Raw genomic sequence first — 22,950 nt, forward strand, 5'->3', positions numbered from 1 at the left:
ATTCTCAAAAAAATTTGTGATTAAAAACAAAATTGCTTACACATACATAAATACCTGAAAAGAAAAAAAAAAAATGTGTACATGCAATTCGAGAAGAAAGGAAAGACACCATGATCTTCTTCACAGGGAAGAGTGCCCTGATTTACTAGCAAAGATCCCAGCCAAGAGCACTTCTCCCACATGGTTCAGAGAGTGAAGAGGACAGGGGACAGTCCCCAGTCTCTAGCAAAAGGAGGTAGCATCCACCCCTGGGCCTGGAGGACAGGGAATTGGCATCAGCTGAGGCCAATGGAAGGCTTATCTGGGAACAGAGAATAGTGGCCCCTTCCCCCATCCATGTCTTCCACTTGTCCCTGGAGAGCTGGAGCAGGGCAGCTACCCACAGAACCTTCGTGTGCAAGAAAAGGAGTCAGCCTCAGACACAGAGCATGCAGGAAAAAGGTCCAGAAGCAATCTGGAGAAGGACTCGCACATGTGACACTATTTGATCCAAAATGTGAGTGTTTACTCCTGCCTTTGTTCTCTTTCACATAGGTAGTGAGTATCTCTGCAGCATCGATGATATCTGTGGTGTTGTTCAGGTATGTGGGATGCGATGATGGGTCACTCACAACAAAGTGAGGCTTGTGGACCCTCAGATCTTATGTCCTAGTGATGGGCAAGGCCAAGGAATAAAGAACAAGGGGATTGGGGACAGCAATCTCTGCTCTGCAGAGAATTCCAACAGGGTGATAGCTGACAGGGGCCGTACCCAGAGGTAACATTCAGGCTGAGATGAAGATAACAGGAGGTAGCCTGGGAAAGCAGGGGGCTGAATGGTCCAGGAAGAGAGTACATGGGTATAAAGGTGGAAGGCTGTGCTTCAGAGGTAGGGATACACAGCAAAGATGACAGGGAAGTGGGTAGAGCCGGGCTGCTGCAGAAACCTCTTTGCGGTGTAGGATAGAGATACTAGGGGAAGTTGTGGGCCTGGAGGCAGGGTGATGACTGGGCATGTGTGTGATTTGTGTACTACACAGATCTCTGTGACTGCAGGGACAGGGGAATCTGGGGTGGATGAGGAAGGGCAGGATTCTGGGAGGAGCTCACAGGGTCTAAATGGAGTACTGGGAGCTAGCACTGCTGTGGCCTCAGGGGAAAGCCTTAGGTTTGTCTATCTCCAGCAATGACTCTCTGAATTTCTGACCAAGGGGACCTCCTTGACTTGGCTTCCAAGATGTGACCCATGCCCATCCTAAGCAGTGAGGGGGCTGAGACTGGATAGGGCCACATGGAAGAGCCTGCACACATAGAGCTGCACACACCAGGCAGTCCTCCTCCCTGGGCACCTCTGTAGGGCCAGGAGGGAAGTGGGCACTTGGTCCCGATTGGAGAACCCATCATCAGACTCCTAAAAATATTATACAGGCTTGATGGAGCAGGGCAGTTCAGTACACCCATGTACACTTATGTCCTCCATGAGGCTCTTCTGCACCAAACCAGCCTCTGATCTGTGACCTTGGCATAGACAAGTCCAATTTTATCATTAGGTTCAGTGGTGGTCTATTTGGGGCTGGCTTAATACTTGAATATTCTCTCATTCTCTCATTCACTGCTGATGAAACATCCAATCTGAATCCTAAGGTCAGGATGAAAAAAACTTGGTAGATGAGAGTATTTTTAAGATTGGAGCTAACAGGAAGAACAGAAGATGGTGGACAAGTAGGGACCCTCTTTCATCGGGTCCCTGCAACTCAGCTAGCTATCAAATTTTTCTGGGAACACCTATGAGGCAACCTGGGACAGTGAGGTCTCAGAATCCCCAGGGTCACAGATAAATAGTGGTGCCGGAGTGTGGCAGTTCCCAAGCATTGGAGAGGGGAAGCCAGCCACAATCAGTGAGCCCAGGAGTGGGCTTTCTCCTCGGAGTTGCCATAAACTAGGAAGACGGGCATAGTCGGGCAGCTACTCTAAGACAATGCCTTGCAAGTGACAGAACCACAAGTAGACCCTCTGCTTTCTCCCAGGAGGAATGGTGCAGGTGTGTGTCCCAGGATTCTGCAAAGTGTGGAGACTTTGGATGGGATCACATGCCTCAGATTCAAAGGTTTCATCACAAGCTTAGTTAACACGTAGAGCATAGACAGAAACCAGGGAGACAAAAGTGATTGACTACATTTCCCTAAGGGTACACAAAAGAGTAGGAGCCTCAATCTCTCAGCTCTGGCACTAGAGATCAGGGCACCACAATTTTTATTTCTGTCCTCTTGAGCGGCATGGAAAACCTTCAGGAAACAAAAGCCCCATAAAGCAACGAGGAACCAAGCCTCCCTGGCAAGGACTGTGTGGTTCCACCAGGACAAACACATTTTAGAACCAGCCCAGCAAACCCCAATCACCAGAGGAACAGCAAGAATATCTAGCCAATACCAAGGGTACTGATTGTTCAGACTGAAAAACTCCAGTGCTGAAGAAAACACTAAAGAGAATTCAAGGTTTTTTTTCTTGTTGTTGTTTTTTGTTTTGTTTTGTTTTGTTTTTTCCCAGGAACCCATGATTCATTAGGCTCAGTTTAAAATTTCCTTTTTTCTTTTTTTCCTTTTTCCTTTTCAACTTAATTCTTGTTTTATTCCACTATTTGAAGACTTTAAATTTTCATTTTTACGTTCATATACATATTCTTCATTTTTGCCTTCTTTTCATTTTCTACAATTTTAGTTTTTTATAGAAGTTTTTCTTTCTCTAGAATTTTTAGATCTAGTGTCTTCTATAAAACAGAAGAAAATACACCCAGAATTTGGCGTGTCACTTTGTTCTGTCTACCTGCTGGATTACATTTTCTCTTTTTTTCCTTCTTTTTTTTTTTGTTTGTTTGTTTTTTGTTTTGTTTGTTTGTTTGTTTGTTTTGGTTTTGGTTTTGGTTTTATTGGTTGGTTGGTTGGTTGGTTTTATCCATTTCTGGTTTCTGAAGTCCTCTGATTTGTCTAGTGTATATTTCATTGGGGTCTTGGTTGATTTTTTGCATTTTGTTCTGTCAGTCATTATTCTTCTCAGGACAAAAAGGTAAGTCAGAAATACTCATCTTGAAAAATAGAACAAGAGGCACTACTGACTGGAGGCACCTCATCAGTATGGATATTTATAAAATGTCAGAGCTAGGATTCAGAATATCAATTCTAAAAATAGAGCTGGGTTTGCAAAAATCAGAGAAGACACTAGAGAATCCCTTTCTGGAGAAATCAAAGAACTACAATTGAATCACGTTAAATCAAAAAGGCTATTCATAAGATGTGATTAAAAAAACTGAGGTTCTAGGGCACCTGGGTGGATCAGTTGGTTGAGCGACTGCCTCAGTCCAGATCAGGAACATGGAATCCCTGGATTGGGTCCTGCATCTGCTTCTCCCCCTGACCTTCCCTCTTCTCATGGCTCTCTCTCTCATTCTCTCTCAAGTAAATAAATAAATAAAGTTATTAAAAATTGGGGCTCTAACTGCTGGATAATAGAGGCAGAAGAGAGAATCTGTGGCATAGAAGATAAAATTATGGAGAATAAAACTGAGTAAAGAGAGATCAACAACTACTAGGTCACAAGGAGGGGATTTGAGAGATCAGTAACACCATAAACTGAAATGATATTATATTAATTGGGGACCCTGGGGAAGAGGAAAGAGGAAAGCAGAAGGTAGATTTGAACAAATTGTAGCTGAGAAATTCCCTAATCTGGGGAAAGAAATAGGCATTCAAGTGCAGGAGGCACAGAACACCCTATCAAAATTAAGAAAAACACATTAATATTCCAACATATAATAGTGAAGCTTGCAAATCTCAGAGAAAAGAGAAAATCCTGAGAGCAGTTCAGGACAAGAGATCCTTAATCTACCTTACAGAGGTAGAAACAGAAGGCTGGCATCAGACCTAGCCACAGAAATCTGGCAGTCCAGAAAGGATGGGCATGATAACTCAGAGTGTTCAATGAGAACAATATGCAGCCAAGAATACTTTATCCACCAAGGCTGTCATTGAGAATAGAAGGAGAGATAGAGAACTTCCAGGACAAACAGAAACTAAAAGAATTTGTGATCACCAAACCAACCCTGCAAGAAATAGTAAAAGACCTCCTTCAGGCCAAGAGAAAGCCCCAAAGTAAAATAGGTCAGAAAGGAACAGAGACAATATAGAGAAACAGAGACCTTAGAGGAAATACAAAAGCACTACATTCATATCTTTCAGTAGTTACTCTGAATGTCAATGGGATAAAGGTCCCAATCAAAAGACACAGGGTATCAGATTGGAGAAAAAAGCAAGACCCATCGATATGCCAACTGCAAGAGACTCATTTTAGATCCAAAGCGCCTCCAGAGTGAACATGAGGGGATGGAGAACGATTTAGCATGCTAATGCACATTGAAAGAAAGCTGGGGTAGCAATCCTCATATCAGACAATTAGATTTTCAACCGAAGACTGCAATAAGAGATAAGGAAGGACATATCATACCTTCATCTGAAGACCCCACCAAACAGGAGAATTACAGACTTATATCCATAAGGAACATTGATGCAAAAATTCTTACCAAAACACTAGCCAGTAGGATCCAACAGTACATGAGAAGGATATTCACCATGACTAAGTGGGATTTAGTACTGGACTGCATGTATGATTCAACATCTACAAAACAAGAAGTGTAAAACAATCCATAAATAAAGGAAAGGACAAGCCTCATATGATCCTGTCAATAGATACAGAAAAAGAATCTGGCAAAATATAGCATTCTTTTATTTAAAACTCTTCACAGTGTAGGGATAAAGGGACCATACCTGAATATCAGAAAAGCCATATACAAAAAGCCCACAGAGAATACCATTCTCAAGGGGGAATAAGTGATAGCTTCTCCCCTAAGGTAATGAACACGGCAGGGATGTCCACTCTCACCACTACAGTTCAACATAGTACTAGAAGTCCTCAGCTCAGCAATCAGGCAACAAAAAGAAATAAAAGGCATCTTAATTCGCAAAGAAGAAGTCAAACTCTCACTCTTCACAGATGACCTAATACTGCATGAGTCACCCAAAAGACTCCACCCCAGAACTCATACAGGAATTCAGCAAAGTGGCAGGATAGAAAATCAATGCACAGAAGTCAGTTATACTTCTATACACTAACAATGAGACAGAAGAAAAAGTAATTAAGGAATTGCTCCCATTTACAATTGCACTAAAAACTAAATAAGATACCTAGAAATAATCCTAACCAAAGAGGCAAAGGATCTGTACTCAGTAAGACTGATGAATCACAGGCCTGTACCCCTGAAATTAATAATATATTATATGTTAATTTAAAATGATCTGCACTCAGAAAACTATAGAACACTCATGAAAGAAACTGAGGAAGACACAATGAAATAGAAAAACATTTCATGCTTATGGATTGGAATAACAAATATTGTTAAAATGTGTATGCTAGGGCACCTGTGTGGCTCAGCTGGTTAAGCATCTGCCTTTAGCTCAGGACATGATCCCAGGGTCCTGGGATCGAGCCCTGTATCAGGCTCCCTGCTTGGCGGGGAGTCTGCTTCTCCATCTCCCATTCCCCCTGCTTGTGTTCCCTCTCTCTCACTCTGTCTCTCTCTGTCAAATAAGTAAACAAATAATTTTTTAAAAATTAAAATTAAAATAAAATGAAAAAATAAAATGTTTGTGCTACCCAGAGCAATCTATATGGTCAATGCAGTCCCTACCATAATACCTTCAGTTTTTACCAAAGAGCTGAAAGAAATAATCCTTAAATTTGTATGGAACCAGAAAAGACCCTAAATAGCCAAGCTAACATTGACAAAGGAAACTGAAGCTAGTGGCATCAGAATTCCAGACTTCAAGCTCCATTACAAAGCTGTAATTATCAGTACATTATGGTTCTGGCAAAAAAAAAAAAAAAAAAAAAAAAAACCAGACATATGGTTAAACGGAACAGAATAAAGAACTCAGAAATTGATCTTCAACTCTGTGGTTGCCTAATCTTTGACAAAGCAGGAAAGACTATCCAATGGAGAAAAGACAGTCTCTTCAACAAATGGTGTTGGGAAAACTGGACAGCCACATGCAGAAGACTGAAACCAGACCATTTTCTTACACCATACCCATACAGAAGAATAGACTCAAAATGGATGAAAGACCTAAATATGAGACAGGGGTACAACAAAATCCTAGGAAAGAACACAGGAAACAACTTCTTGTTAAACATGACTCCAAAGGCAAAGGAAACAAATAAAAAATGAACTATTGGGAGTACATCAAGATAAAAAAGCTTTTGCACAGCAAAGGAAAGAGTCAACAAATCCAAAGTATTTCCAACAGAATGGGAGAAGATATTTGCAAATGACATCAGATAAAGGACTGGTATCCAACATCTCTAAAGAACTTACCAAATTCAACACCCAAAGAATAAATAATCCAATGAAGAAACGGGAAGAAGACAGAAGGAGACATTTCTCCAAAGACATACAAATGGCCAACAGACACATGAAAAAATCCTCAACATCACTTGACATCAGAGAAATACAAATCAAAACCACAATGAGATACCTACCTCGTGCCAGTCAGAATGGCTAAAATTAACAAGTCATGAAATGACAGGTGTTGGCCAGGACATAGAGAAAGAGGAATCCTCTTACACTATTGGTGGGAATGCAAGTTGGTGCAGCCACTCTAGAAAAACAGTATGGAAGCTACTCAAAAAGTTGAAACTTGAGCTACCCTATGACCCAGAAATTGCACTACTAGGGATTTACCCCAAAGATACAAATGGAGTTATTCAAAGGGGCACATTCACCCCTTTGCTGTGCAATGTTGATAGCAACAATGTCTAACTTTCATGGAGAAAAATCTAAATTTTGGTTTTATAATCCTTTAATCCCTCTGTTTCCCAACACAGAATGCTTATTCCTACCAAGAGTCTGAGAGGAACAAGTGAGCTTCTGAATTTCTTTTGCAAACTGGCTCTGTACAGATACTAAAGAAATGCTTTTGGAGATAGTATTATTGGAAGAGAAAAGTTTAAAAAGTTGTAGAATATTAGTATGTATTAATAGTAGCACAGCTTGCCAGAAGTCAGGAAACAACCTCTCCCTTCTTCTTGGCAGTGGTCTGACACTAGTAGAATACTGTCTCCAGCCTTTGCAGTTTAAAATAAATGTGAAGAAATTTTAGAAGGGCTAGAAGAGAGCAAAAATGTAAAATATAATGAGAAAAAAATATAGGCCTGTTATTTGGAGAAAAAAAAAAAAAAGACACCAAGACCGTTTAATCTAGAAAAGCAAAGCCTTTGGGGAGACTTAATGAGAAGTGTCATAGTAAATAAAAAATCAACAAAATTATTCTTCATCTTGACCAAGGAAACAATGAGAGAAAAATGCTAAAATTAGAATGAGAGCAACAAAGCTTGGTTAAGCCTAAAGAAGAAACTCTTGGCCTTGACATTGAAACTTTGAAAGTATACTGCCAAAAAAGAGTTGTGAAATTTCTTGGAAACATAAATAACAATCTGCACTAATTGATGAAGGCATTTCTCTGCTTCAAGAAAAAAAAAATCAGATAACTTCAAGAAGTCCCAGTTGTAGGGCATATTTATAAGAATTTAGCTACCTATAAATTAAAGTCAGATAAAAATTCCCTAGCCCAAAGCATTTTTTTAATAAACAATATTTAACTCTCTGACACCTCCAAGCTTATTCGATTAGATTTAAGCAGTCTGAGATTTGCACTAATTTTTTTAAAATTATTTTTATAATGTATCTTTGTCTCTGTTTCTTGCACCAGGGCCTCTAGGACCCTTTAGGGCCCTGTGGTTATTAAAAAGATAAGGACAGTCCGGTTTATATAAAGAATATGAGACATCCAAGTTGACTTTTTGATCAAGGCTTCTATAAAAACGGTAACCAATAAAGCTATCTCCAATTTCTATAATTCACGGTCCCTTCTCAAATTAATTTTCTTCACCTCATTAATAACAGCCTACCCTCTGTGTTTTTCTAAGGCCTGACTGAGCAAAATATGGAGCAGAATAAAAGAGATGAAGATAAGAAGAAAGCAAGAACAATATCAGGAAGTATAAAAGAAGCAGCAGCAGCTTGAACTTTATCTTGATGGGGTAGGGAGACATTAAAGATTTTAAGTAGAAGATTTTAAATTTAAAGATTAAATTTAAAGATTTTAAGTAGAAAATATTTTATTGAAATCATTCTGAAAGGGTGGAAAGTGGGGTAAAGTAAGGTGAAACTAGATGTGAGCTACGATTACGGCTTAAATATGACATCCAAGATGGAGCACGTCAAGGGATTCCAGAAGTGTTTAAGGGGCATAGTATTGACTGGACAAAAGAATTTGTGAATGAGAGCAAAACCGAGGTCATTCCTGTTATCTGATATTTAAAGGGAAAAAAAAAAAGCCCTGGGCAGACAGTGGTGCTTCTTTTCCCGGTCACTCCAGCCCACAAGTTCTAAGGGTCCATATGAGAATGAACTCCTCAAATTATTTCTCCTTCAGGATCTTAGGTATTTAGTTGCACAAATAATTGGATTGCCTTTAACACATTTCTGCAGCTCTCTTGTGAGATATCGTTGTTTAATCCTCAAAATAGCCCCATAAATTATTTCACAAATGAAGCACCAGAGATACCAACCATAGAGTTAATAAGTGAACACACAAGCCTAGAATTCAAATGCCCTGACTTGCTTCATAGCACTTTGGGTTTCTGGAAAATCCTGTTCCCAAAACTCAGGTGATTTTTTTTTCCTCCCTAAAATGCATCATTTTCAAGTGCAAATCAAAACTCCAACAATCCTAAATCTTACATAAATAGTAAATCCACTCATTATATGAGTTTCAGGTTTATTCCACAACTCTAAGCTAAGCCATTCTGGTGTTTTCTGCATTAGCACTCCACTGGCAAATGTCTAAAGAGTCATAGTATAGAGTTTTAATTGAATCTGCTTAACACTCTCCTGGAGATTTAAGGTAATGTTTCTAAGAGGAAAGGAAAGTAATACAACAGAGGAGCTTAAAGTCAGCTTGTAAGATTTGAAGAGAAAGAGGTAGAACAATCATATAGCACTTGCATTTATGGCAACAATGGTACAAACCCTAGCAAAGAAATACTTCATTTGAGGTTTGTTCTCAGAGAAACGTTCTCAAAGATGGACAATGGGAGATCAAGAGGAGCCATTTACTCATTCACTGAAAGCCATCTACAATCATGAAATGAATCTCCAGAAATATTATTTAATCTCATGAATTCAAGGCCAGTGAGGTTGTTTAAGGGGAAGAAAAGAAATCATAATTTTTTTTAAACTGGATGAACTCTATTTCAATTGGCCAGGGTAGTAGGATATAAGTTTCTCTCTTAGAACCATTCTTTTGTTTACAACACTGTAGTGCTTATTTATAAAAGACAATGTCAAATGGGGAAAGAGAATTTAAGAGTTTAAATGAAGAAAAAAGTAAATATTCAGCAGAATGAACTTATTTTATTTTATTTTTTCAGTGTTCCAAGAGTCATTGTTTACACCACACCCAGTGCTCCATGCAGTACGTGCCCTCCTTAATACCCACCACCAGGCTCACCAACCCCCCATCCACCTCCCCTCCAAGAACCCTGTTTGTTTCTTGGAGTCCACAGTCTCTCATGGTTCGACTTCCCTTCTGATTTCCCCCAATTCACTTTTCCTTTCCTTCTTCTAATGTCCTCTGTGTTATTCCCTATGCTTCACAAGTAAGTGAAATCATATGATAAATTGGCTGTCTCTGTTTGACTTATATCACTCAGCAGAATAAATTTTAAAAAAGGTCTTCTATTTTCTCTTGGCAGACAAGGAGGACTGAGATTTTCTTATGCCTTTGAATATTATTTTTTTCTATTCCATTTACTTTCTTTCCTTTTTGAGGTCTACCAACTATATGTATGATAAATTAAAATCAATATTATATAATGTAAATTATAAATAATTATTGTTAACATATATCCTTTGTATTCCCTAATAGTCTATTTCCTATAATCATTTTTGTGTCCTTGTTCTATCCCATCTCTGAGATGGTATGTTCACCATGAAAGTTTCAGCCATGTATACTTTCATTTTTAGTTGCTTCTATTTGTGGCTTTCATCCCTACAATGTACTTTCATCTTTGGACATATTATACGTACAATTAAAAGCACCAATGTTCCACACACAGTTAGATGAAGATCATGGATTATACTCAGCCATTCAGACATAACTATCATCTAACTGAAGATGCAGAACAACTCTGTCTGCCCCCGTGAATCCTTTGTGCCCCATGTCGGGATGCTGAGAGATGATTCTCCTATGAGTCTTAGAATCTTTTATCTAGCTGGGAGGTTTTACCTGGTCTTAAATATTTCTGAGATTTTAACAAAACATCCAACAGTCACATCTCTAATTTTTACCCTGAAGCCACTTCTTCATCTGAGAACCATTTCCAATCTGGACAAGCTGGAGATTGATTTTATTTTCCATTTGGGCAAGTTCTGGGCCTTATTTCCTCTAAATTCCATTTGCAAACTGGATAATCCTCACTTTATTTCCAGTCTTCCCATACTTAATTGTGTCTAGCTAAAAGAAGCCAAGTGATACATTAAAAATCTTGCCTGGTAATGCTTTTAGCTAGAATCATAAACTTATTAGGCATATCCCCCATTTTCCAATTCATTTCAATAAAGAATTTTGCCAATATTTTAACCTCAACAATAAGTTCACTCTTTTTACATCTTTGCCAGTTTTTCAGCCACTGATTTCTGGCCAGTAGCAAAACCAACAATACGTATTTTAGGCCTTGTTATAGCAGTACCCCACTTCTAGTATCAATTTATATATCAGCTATCTATACCACATATTCAACAATTCTATTACTTAGTACCCCAAAACCAAAACTATTCTATTTGTGTATTACACTGTGAACCAGCAATTTGAGATGAACTCGGCTCAGTGTTTTTTCTGCTGGTCTTCCCTGATACCATTTATGTGCCTGGATTGACCAGTGCTAGGTCTCCAAGATGATCTTACTCATATGATTCTTGGGTTCAGTGGTTGGTGCTGGCCACCTGCTGCATCTCTCCTTCATCTCAACCTCCTGGAGGACAAACCAGTCATCAGAAGTCTCACAACATCAGTTTGCCACACTCCATTAATTAAGAAAAGCAAGTCATAAGACTTACCCAGATTCAAGAGGTAGAAAATAACTCCAATTTTTGATGGGAGGAAGAATAATGTCATATTGCAAAAAGGATATTCACAAAATGACAGAAGGGATTATTGCAACCAACCTTTGCAAACAATCTGCTACTTCCCACAAATGTTCACATGTTGTATCTTTGTTATCATTCAGTTCAAAAGTATTTTCAAATTTCCTTTTTGACCTCTTTTTTTATTATGCTACCTTTAGAATAAATATTGCTAAATTTAAAAGTATGTGGGGATTTTCTGGTTATCTCATTTTATGGATTTCTGATTAAATTTCTCCATGATTAAAAACATATGTGCTATAATTCTGATTCTTTGAAATTTACAGATCTTCATTATATGACTTGCAAATATTGGTGAACACTCAAGGTATACATGAATATATATTCTATACTTACTGGGTCTAATATTCTATATACATCAGTTAGGTCAAAGTAGTTAGAATTTTTAGTGATACCTAAATCTTTACTTACTGATACTTTGTCTACAAGTTCTGTCAATTATTCAGAGTATTAGGATTCTCCAGAGAAACAGAACTGTGTGTGAGTTTTTGTGTGTGTATGATTATGGAGGCTGAGAAGTTCCATGATATGCATCTGCAAGATAGAGACCCAGGAAAGCCTGTGGTCCCTTCCAATCTGAGTCTGAAGGCCTTGAGAACTGGGAGTTCTGATGGCTAAGTCCCAATTCAAGTTAAGAAAACCAAGGTCTCAGCTCAAGAAGTTAGGCAGAGGGACACCTGGGTAGCTCAGTCATTAATGATCTTCCTTTGTCTCAGGTCTTGATCCTGGGTTCTGGGATCCAGCCTTGCATCAGGCTCTCTGCTCAGCAGGAAGCCTGCTTCTCCCACTTCCTCTGCTTGTGTTCCTTCTCTTGCTGTCTATCAACTAAATAAAATCTTTGAAGAAGAAGAAGAAGAGGTGGAGGAGAAGAAGAAGAAGTAGTAGTAGTAGTGGTGGTATAGTAGTAGTATACTAGTAGTTAGGCAGAGAGAAAGAAGTTGCCTTCCCCCACCATTTTATTCACACACTTGATGGATTGGATGACACCTGCCATATTGAGGAACGACAATCTGCTTTACCCAGTCCACTGGGTAATGCTAATTTCTTCCAGAAACATTCTCACAAACACAGCCAGAAGGGTTTAATCAGATATCTGAGCACTTCAGAATTTTGATTAGGGTATTATCTTAATCATTCTTTACCAGGTCTGTCTTCCCCTTGGTCTGGGGACATGTCTTTGTGGTATGTGTTAAGAAGTCAATGTACCCTGAAATAAGTCAAGCAAAGAGAGTCAATTATCATAAGGAGGAGCATAAGGAATAACAATTACCATTACTTATGGAGCATAAGGAATAACACTGAGGACATTGGGAGATGGAGAGGAGAAGTGAGTTGGGGAAATTGGAGAGGGAGACAAACCATGAGAGACTATGGACTCTAAGAAACAAACTGAGGGTTTTGGAGGGGAGGAATTGGGGGGTTAGGGGAGACTGGTGGTGGGTATTAAGGAGTGCATGTATTGCATGGAGCACCACATGAAGTGCATAAACAATGAATTTTGGAACACACACACAAAAAGAAATTAATTTAATTAAATTTTTAAAAAAGAAGTCAATGTATCTTAATCTGCAGGTCCTCTAGGCCATTATCTGACAGTATTCCACCCTTACTTCACTTTTCTTCCCACCATATTCCCTTAACTAGGAGTTAGGATTCAGATATTAGAAACTATTTCTCATCACATTTCCCTCTGTTCTTTGGATCTTTGTTCAATTCTCTGGTTGCCCGTCTGTCTCTCTGCATCACACCCATCTCTCTGCATCACAGCACTTTAATCAAGTAATGGTTGCATTGTCCCTTCTAGATAATAACATTCACTTTACTATTTCCTGCTAAAATTCAGAGAAGGAAGGTTGACACTAAGTACTATCTCTCTCATTTCAGCCATATTCCACACTATTTGGCAGGCTTGTGACAAAGTTTGGAGATTAGGAATTCAGCAACTTCCTTTTCCACCAAAAATGAAGAGGAACCTCACCCCTTCTCCAACCCTTCCCACATATAGGTTTTGTATTATATGACAGTTTCTGAGCAAATGAAGTGGAGAAAAAAATTCTTCTATTTACAATTTTTAAGTAGAAATTTGTTCTCCAAAGTGACCTATAATATTTAACTTGCAACTCAAAGCCAAGGATCTGACACAATTAGGTTGCACTATTAGAATATATACGCTTTTAAACTTCTCAACTAGACAATTTAATCTGGAAAATTCTCTGAGCCTAATGTATTATCTAGCATTACTCTGCAGCTTTCTAAAAATTGGGTCTCAATGTTGCTAAATACAATGGAGAACTGGGAATCCATTTCCTTCCAGAAATTATTCACAAGAGGAAACAAGGATTAGGTTGTTTTAGCAGCTCCATGCCTCCACTGACCCTGCATTCAGGATTCATTAAACCCATAGAGTAAGTTTCCAATTAGAAGAGTGCAGCTCAAAGCAATCAATTGTTTTGTAATCAGACATTCTAAGTCCATATCCAAATTTAGCATTCCATAGAGTTATATGTACCCCATGAAACATTTTGAAAAATCACAATAATCTAATTAATCTGAGTGGTTTTTCTACATACACAGTCAGTAATATATTCCATTCCCAAACTGAGAAATCATTTTCATAACATTTACTAATACACACTAAGCATCTTCCATGTGAGGGAAGGGGGAACCAGGGTGAAAGTAATATAGCTCCAACTCCATATTTCCAATCTAGCATTAGGTAAATAACTATGTTATCCCCTCAATTGAGCAGGCAAAGAAGAACCCCAAGAATTTCCAGTCTGTAATGAAGCAACTGTAACTAAATATTTTTAGGTTTAGAGGGTCTTTCTTATTGTAAAAAACAGAAGTCTCTAAAACAGTCTAAGGATCCACTTTCAAATTTAGCTTTGGTCAGTAGAGGCTAACTAACTCTCAGTGAGTTCACCTCATTTAGAGTAAGGAGGTGATGAAGAAATCATTAAATCTCTATTTCTAGGAAGTCATGTGCCCACCATTTTCATTCCAGCAGTTACGGATGGATGGCAGTAAAGAAAACAAAACATGCTTCTCAGCAAAAAATGCAATTGGGGCAGAGAGGATAGGTACCAAGAGTCTATACAATGGTTACATAAATACTGATCTCTAAACCTCTGCTCTTTCTAACCTTGGAAAGGTCTACCATCTTTGTAACTCAAAAGGAAACAAGAAGAACAACATAACACTTAAGAGCATACTACTCTGCATTAACCAGTTATATCCATTCAAGACTAATTTCCACACCCAGACAAATAAACATACATATTAAAGAGAAAATTCCACAGTTCTCACATCAAGAATTTATGGTCCCACATGGGCCATTCAATTATTGGCTTAAGGGAGCATCCTTTGAAAATTAATTTTCCTTTGAAAAAGCCCTGAAAATTGGTTTTAACTACTGACTTCCCAAGTTCTCCACCTCATATCAAATAATATCAGGTACTTACACACAAGATGTGGCTACAGCTTCTAAGAGAAAAATGTAACAATTTTTAGTAGGCTCACTTTCATCTCATTCTGCCACCTGCTCATGATACCCAGGGAGGATAAGTGTCCTACACTTATCTGGTAACTGCCCAAGTTCTCAGATACCCATAAGCTTCTGCACCAGAGAAGCATCCTTCTTCTGTCCGTTAAAAATATGTCATCGATCTTGTGTATGTTTTGTGCCAAGCTAAAAACACTTGGCAGCACAGCCTTCAGGACCCAAGACTTTTAAAGATATCCACAAAGCCACTTTTTTCTTTCTAATTCTTACCTACTCAAATTTCCAATTTGAATTAGGCTATAGGACCCAAAGGAGTGGTCAGTCCAGGTTGCAGTTGCTACTGGGTCATTTGAAACATGCGTCCTTCACCCTCCACCTTCCTAGGAGCAACTTTCATACCCCAGAGATTCATATCGTATATCAAGTCAGGTTCACAGTGGAATAACTTCATCAAAGGGTTGCTCTCAATGAAGGAAAGAAAAGCTCTTCTTCGTAATTGTCCATCAGATCTATCATGGCACTTTTCCCATCAGTATCTCAGTACCTGGTTTGTTTTCAGAAAATCCTGTCCTAATACAATCTGTGTCAATTTCTAGCTTAGAATGAAGAAATTGGGTGGGTACACATTGTAATATTGGACCAACTCTTCCAGTTATACATACTTCCCTTTGCTTATTATGTATTTGCCAAATACAGAGAAAAGTGTTTCCCCTTTTAGTTGAAATGACAGAGTCTCAGAACACTTATTATACTGGAAACATAATGCACAGCAACAGAAATATGTCCAGCTTGTGGGGGCCTCCACCAGCCTACTATTTCTTACAAACCACCATAATCATAAGTAAGTCTGACATCCAGATCTCAGAGTATAACCAAGAAAATGAGGTTCAGAGGTTAATGCTTTCAAAGGGAAGTAACATGGACTTCTATTCTCAGTGATCCCTAAAAAATACATCATTGTCTTTGTTTAAGCACAACTGGGATCCTAACACCAAACTGCCCTGAATACTGTCTCATTTATCATACTGAGAGCTTCTCGTGTAATTATTCTTCCAGCTGGAAGCTTGGACAGAGAATGGAAATGTCCATTACTGGCATAGTGTTAGATAACAAAAAGTAACATTTTTGCAACTTTAGTTGAGATGGCAAAGAGTCAGTGTAAGCAAAGGTTTAAGATTACTGAAAAAGAAAGCTCTCTCCCTTGTACTCTCACTGTGTGTGTGTGTGTGTGTGTGTGTGTGTGTGTGTGTGTGTGTGTGATCTTTATCTTAGATTATTCAGACTGTTATAACTGAATACCAAAGACTGGGTGGCTTTTAAACAAAAATTTATTTTAGCTCTGGAAGTTGGGAAGTCCAAGATCAAGGTGCTGACAGATTCAGTTTCTGGTGAGAGCCCATCTCCTATTTCATAGACAGTTGTCTTCTCCCTGTGTCCTTACATAGCAGAAGAGGAGAGGGGGATTCTCTGGGGCTTTCTTTTATAAAGACACTAATCCCCTAATTAGCTCCCAAAGGCCCCATCTCCAAATACAATCAATTGGGAATTAGGTTTCAACATATGTATTTGGTGTGGAAGGAGGGTGGCACACAAACATTCAGTCTCTAGCAATATTTTATATATTTTCAAATTACACAGGTAAATTATGACAGCACATTAAAGTACTGAAACTTTTCAGATAAGATCAGAATTCCTTTTAGCTGACACTTTGCCCTAGCCTCTTCTTACCTCTCCCCCAAAATAACCTATTCCTACAGCTTCCATTCTCAGCTTCTTGTAACCCTACCACCTCAATATTATGAAGAAACACAGTCCAACTTACCAGAGGATGAGTGATCAGGTGGAGAATGGAAGAGAATGAGCCAACATCCAGCATCAACTGCCCCATATCTGAGTGAGAATGACTTGGATCCTCCAGCCACACAGAAACCTTCAAATAATTATAGCTTGAACAATCCCACATGAAACCAGGATAAGGTTCCTCCAGGTTACCAACCTACAGAAAATGACAAATAATAGACCTCTGCTTAAAACTGTGATGTTTCATATTATAGAGCAACAGACAACTGAAACAGAACCTTTGTCCATTTTTCTACTAGGTTAGTTATTTCTCTTTTTCAACTTGTTTTAATCTTATATTCTGAAACCTATTCCTTTTTTTTTTTTTTTAAGATTTTATTTACTTATTTGACAGAGAGAGATCACAAGTAGGCAGAGAGGCAGACAGAGAAGAGGAAGCAGGCTCCCCACTGAGCCGACAGCCCAATGCGGGGCTCGATCCTAGGACCCTGGGATCATGACCTGAGCCAAAGCCACAGGTTTTAACCCACTGAGCCACCCAGGCACTCCAAAACCTATTCCTTCTTAATGAATGATAGGTCTCACAGATATTTTCTTCTAGTCTACCAGTTGTTGTATCAATCAAAGTTGAGTAAGAAAAAAAGAATCAGTAGAAGATATATTTTAACAGAGGTATTGTAAGGAACTAGCTTATGCAATTGTAGGGGTTGGCTTGATAAGCCTAAAATCCATACAGCAAAGTCTCTCCAAATTAACTGAAGCTGCAATCCATGGGGTAGAATTCCCTCTCCTTCAAGGAAATCTCACTTCTGTCTTAAGGCCTTCAAGGAATTAAATCAGGGCCACTCACATAATCTAAAATAATCACCTTTACTTAAAGTCAGCTAATTATGGACTTTAATAACATCTTCAAAGCACCTTCATGGCAGAACCTAGATTCATGGCTGATTGAAAAATTGGGATCACAACCTACTACCTAAGGGGACATTTAAAATTGATCACTACTTTTGTCTTAAAACTTATTTGGTGTCCTAAAAGAAAACCTTGTGCATTGCTGGTAGGAATGCAAACTGGTGCAGCCACTGTGGAAAACAGTATGGATATTCTTCAAAAAGTTAAAAATAGAACTACCCTACAATCCAGTAATCTCACCACTGGGCATTTTCTCCAAAAATACAAAAACACTAATTCAAAAAGATATACATACCCCATTATTACAGTATTATTTACAATGGCTAAATTATGAATGCAATCCAAGTGTCCATCAATAGATGAATGGATAAATAAGATGTCTCACTCACACACACATACACACACACACACACACACACACACACACACACACAGGAATATTATTCGGCCATAAAAAACAAAATCTTGCATTTGCAACAACAGTTGTTGATCTGGAGGGCATAATTCTAAGTGAAGTAAGTAAAAAAAAAAAGACAAATACTTTATGACTTCACTCATATGTAGAATTTAAAATAGAAAGCAAACAAACAAAGAAAAAAAGAGGTAAACCAAAAAACAGACTCTTAACTATAGAGAGGAAACTGATGGTTACCATAGGCGAGGTGGGTAGAAGTATGGGTGAAATAGATGAAGGGGATTAGCAGTACATTTATCATGAAGAGCAGTTATCTATACTGGAATTTAAATAAATAAATACATAAATAGATACAAATAAGTAAAAATATATATGACATCTTTACTTAAAGTTAAGCTTTTAACTCTAATGTGATCAAATTTATCAATCTTCTCCTTTATGTCTTTTTGGTATAATTTTAAAAACCACCCCTTTTGTCCATATTTCCAAACAAATTCTATTGACAGTCTTTGTGGGTTTGTTTGCTTTTTAAAAGTCTTTGTATTATTATTAAATACTTTATCTACCTGCATTTTTTTAATGACTGGCATATGGCAAGAAAACCAACTTTCCCCCCAAAATGGACAGCCAAATGTCCCAACATGAATTCTTGAAAAATTAACCTTTTAACCATTCATTTGAAATGCCATGCTGTTTATAAGTAGAGGTTTTTTGTTTTTTTTTTTAAGATTTTATTCATTTATTTGACAGAGAGAGATGACAAGCAGGCAGAGAGGCAGGCAGAGAGAGAGGAGGAAGCAGGCTCCCTGCTGAGCAGAGAGCCCGATTTGGGGCTCGATCCCAGGACCCTGGGATCATGACCCGAGCAGAAGACAGCGGCTTAACCCACTGAGCCACCCAGGCGTCCCTATAAGTAGAGGTTTTACAGGACCATTATTCCTGTATTTTTTGCCTTTTCATAGGAGACAGGGCCAATATTTTCTTCACATTGTGAGTCAAGGCCAATTCACTGATCAGAAAGATAGGGTTATTGGCACCATCCTGTGTATGTAGAGGTGCTGATGTCTTGCCCTTTAATCTGTGTATTCACTCATATGCTAAGCATTAGAAACAAGCTTTTTGGATCAAAAAGAATGAATTATCAGTTGTGTATGTGCTGAGTTTGAGAAGTTCATTATAGATTCTGGATATCAACCTTTTGTCTGCACTATCTTCTCCGATTCCGTGGGTTGCTTCTTTGTTTGTTGACTGTTTCCTTTGCTGCGCATAAGCTTTTGATCCTGATGAAGTCCCAAAAGTTCATCTTCACTTCTGTTTCCTTTGCCTTTGGAGATATATCTTGAAAGAAGTTGCTGTGGCTGATATTGAAGAGATTACTGCCTATGTTCTCCTCTAGGATTCTGATGGATTCCTGTGTCACGTTGAGGTCTTTTATCCATTTTGAGTTTATCTTTGTTTATGGTGTAAGAGAATGGTCGAGTTTCATTCTTCTACATATAGCTGTCCAATTTCCCCAGCACCACTTATTGAAGAGACTGTCTTTTTTCCACTGTATATTTTTTCCTGTTTTGTCGAAGATCATTTGACCATAGAGTTGAGGGTTCATATCAGCACTCTCTAATCTGTTCCACTAGTCTATGTGTCCGTTTTTATGCCAGTATCATGCTGCCTTGCTGATCGCAGCTTTGTAGAAAAGCTTAAAATGAGGTAACATGATGCCGCCAGGTTTTTTTGTTTGTTTGTTTTTCAACATTTCCTTAGCAATTCAGGGTCTCTTCTAATTCCATACAAATTTCAGGATTATTTGCTCCAGCTCTTTGAAAAATACTGGTGAAATTTTGATTGGAATGGCATTAAAAGTATAGATTGCTCATGGCAGTATAGACATTTTAACTCAACACACACAAAACTGATAATCATATCAAAAAATGGGCAGAAGATATGAACAGACACTTCTCCAATGAAGACATACAAATGGCTATCAGACACATGAAAAAACTTTCATCATCACTAGCCATTAGGGAGATTCAAATCAAAACCACATTGAGATACCACCTTACACCAGTTAGAATGGCCAAAATTAGCAAGACAGGAAACAACGTGTGTTGGAGAAGATGTGGAGAAAGGGGAACCCTCTTCCACTGTTGGTGGGAATGCAAGTTGGTGCAGCTACTTTGGAGAGCAGTGTGGAGATTCCTCAAGAAATTAAAAATAGAGCTTCCCTATGACCCTGCAATTGCACTACTGGGTATTTACCCCAAAGATACAGATGTAGTGAAAAGAAGGGCCATCTGTACCCCAATGTTTATAGCAGCAATGGCCACAGTCGCCAAACTGTGGAAAGAACCAAGATGCCCTTCAAAGGATGAATGGATGAGGAAGATATGGTCCATATACACTATGGAGTATTATGCCTCCATCAGAAAGGATGAATACCCAACTTTTGTAGCAACATGGATGGGACTGGAAGAGATTATGCTGAGTGAAATAAGTCAAGCAGAGAGAGCCAATTATCATATGGTTTCACTTATTTGTAGAGCATAACAAATAACATGGAGGACATGGGGAGATGGAGAGGAGAAGGGAGTTGAGGGTAATTGGAAGGGGAGGTGAACCATGAGACACTATGGACACTGAAAAACAACCTGAGGGTTTTCAAGGGGCAGGGGATGGGAGGTTGGGGGAACCAGGTAGGGGGTATTGGGTAGGTTATGTATTGCATGGAGCACTGGGTGTGGTGCAAAAACAATGAATACTCAGGAAGGAGTCAAGATGGCAGAGAAGTAGCAGGCTGAGACTACTTCAGCTAGGAGGAGATCAGCTAGATAGCTTATCTAAAGACTTCAAACACCTACAAATCCAACGGCAGATCGAAGAGAAGAACAGCAATTCTAGAAACAGAAAATCAACCACTTTCTGAAAGGTAGGACTGGCGGAGAAGTGAATCCAAAGCGAAGGGTAGACAGACCCCGGGGGGAGGGGCTGGCTCCCAGCAAGCGACGGAGCAACAGAGCACAAAATCAGGACTTTTAAAAGTCTGTTCCCCTGAAGGACATCGCTCCAGAGGCTAAACCGGGGTGAAGCCCATGCGGGGTCAGCATGGCCTCAGGTCCCGCAGGGTCACAGAAGGATCGGGGGCTTCTGAGTGTCACAGAGCTTGCAGGTATTAGAACAGGGAAGCCGGATACAGAGAAAGAGCCAAGGAGTGAGTTCCCAGCTCAAGGTTACCTTGAATCAGTTGCAGGCTCGGGGAGCTCGGAGCGTGGCCAGAGGCCAGGGAGACGGGAGTAGTTGGGTGCGGTTCTCTGAGGGTGCACTGAGGAGTGGGGGCCCGGGCTCTCAGCTCCTCCGGGCTGGAGACCGGGAGGCCACCATTTTCATTCCCATCCTCTGGAACTCTACAGATAGCGCTCAGGGAACAAAAGCTCCCGAAAGCAAATCTGAGCAGATTACCCAGCCTGGCCCCTGGTAAGGGCGGTGCAATTCCGCCTGAGGCAAAGACGCTTGAGAATCACTACAACAGGCCCCTCCCCCAGAAGATCAACAAGAAATCCAGCCAGGATCAAGTTCACATACCAAGGAGTACAGGTTCAATATCAAGGAGACCAGTGAATTCCAGAGGAGGAGAAATGGCTTTCTCCGCATGATTCTTTAGTCTTACAGTTAATTTAATTGTTTATTCTTTTTCAATTTTTTTCTCTTCTGATAAATTTTTCTTAACTTTTACGCTTGTCTTTTTTAATGTTTTTTTAATATAATTTTTTATTTTTTATAAACATATTTTTATCCCCAGGGGTACAGGTCAACAGATGAATGGATTAATGTTTTTTAACTAGTTTATCTAATATATATATTTTTTCTTTTTTATACTTTTTCTTTATTCATTTTCTTTTTTTAATTGTTTATTTTCTTTGCTTTTTTTTTTTCTTTCTGAAACTCTTTTTATCCACTTTCTCCCCCCTCATGATTTGGGATCTCTTCTGATTTGGCTAAAGCATCTTTTCCTGGGGTTATAGCCACTCTTTTAGTATTTTACTTGCACCTTCATATACTCTTATCTGGACAAAATGACAAGGCAGAAAAATTCACCACAAAAAAAAAAAGAACAAGAGGCAGTACCGAAGGCTAGGGTCCTAATCAATATAGACATTGGTAATATGTCAGATGTAGAGTTCAGAATGATGATTCTCAAGGTTCTAGCCAGGCTCGAAAAAGGCATGGAAGATATTAGAGAAATCCTCACGGGAGATATAAAAGCCCTTTCTGGAGAAATAAAAAAACTCAAATCTAACCAAGTTGAAATCAAAAAAGCTATTAATGAGGTGCAATCAAAAATGGAGGCTCTCACTGTTAGGATAAATGAGGCAGAAGAAAGAATTAGTGATATAGAAGACCAAATGACAGAGAATAAAGAAGCTGAGCAAAAGAGGGACAAACAGCTACTGGACCACGAGGGGAGAATTCGAGAGATAAGTGACACCATAAGACAAAACATTAGAATAATTGGGATTCCAGAAGATGATGAAGGAGAGAGGGGAGCAGAAGGTATACTGGAGAGAATTATTGGAGAGAATTTCCCCAATATGGCAAAGGGAACAAGCATCAAAATCCAGGAGGTGCAGAGAACCCCCCTCAAAATCAATAAGAATAGGTCCACACCCCATCACCTAATAGTAAAATTTACAAGTCTTAGTGACAAAGAGAAAATCCTGAAAGCAGCCCGGGAGAAGAAGTCTGTAACATACAATGGTAAAAATATTAGATTGGCAGCAGACTTATCCACAGACACCTGGCAGGCCAGAAAGAGCTGGCATGATATATTCAGAGCACTAAATGAGAAAAACATGCAGCCAAGAATACTATATCCAGCTAGGCTATCATTGAAAATAGAAGGAGAGATTAAAAACTTCCAAGACAAACAAAAACTGAAAGAATTTGCAAACACCAAACCAGCTCTACAGGAAATATGGAAAGGGGTCCTCTAAGCAAAGAGAGAGCCTAAAAGTAGTAGATCAGAAAGGAACAGGGACA

The 22,950-nt window shown here is 39.0% G+C and overlaps 1 protein-coding gene across 1 annotated transcript in view; it reads right to left on the reverse strand.

Annotated features, from left to right (window-relative positions):
- The window catches only part of LOC309870124 (uncharacterized protein), a 223,488-nt gene that overhangs the window by 30,752 nt on the left and 169,786 nt on the right, over positions 1 to 22,950 (reverse strand). The window contains exon 5 of the mRNA XM_082742251.1: positions 16,615 to 16,788. The gene's annotated coding sequence lies outside the window, so the exon portion shown is untranslated. The remainder of the gene's footprint in view (positions 1 to 16,614; positions 16,789 to 22,950) is intronic.

The sequence above is a fragment of the Mustela nivalis genome (genome assembly GCF_964662115.1).
Source record: "Mustela nivalis genome assembly, chromosome: 1".
Lineage (NCBI taxonomy): Eukaryota > Metazoa > Chordata > Mammalia > Carnivora > Mustelidae > Mustela > Mustela nivalis.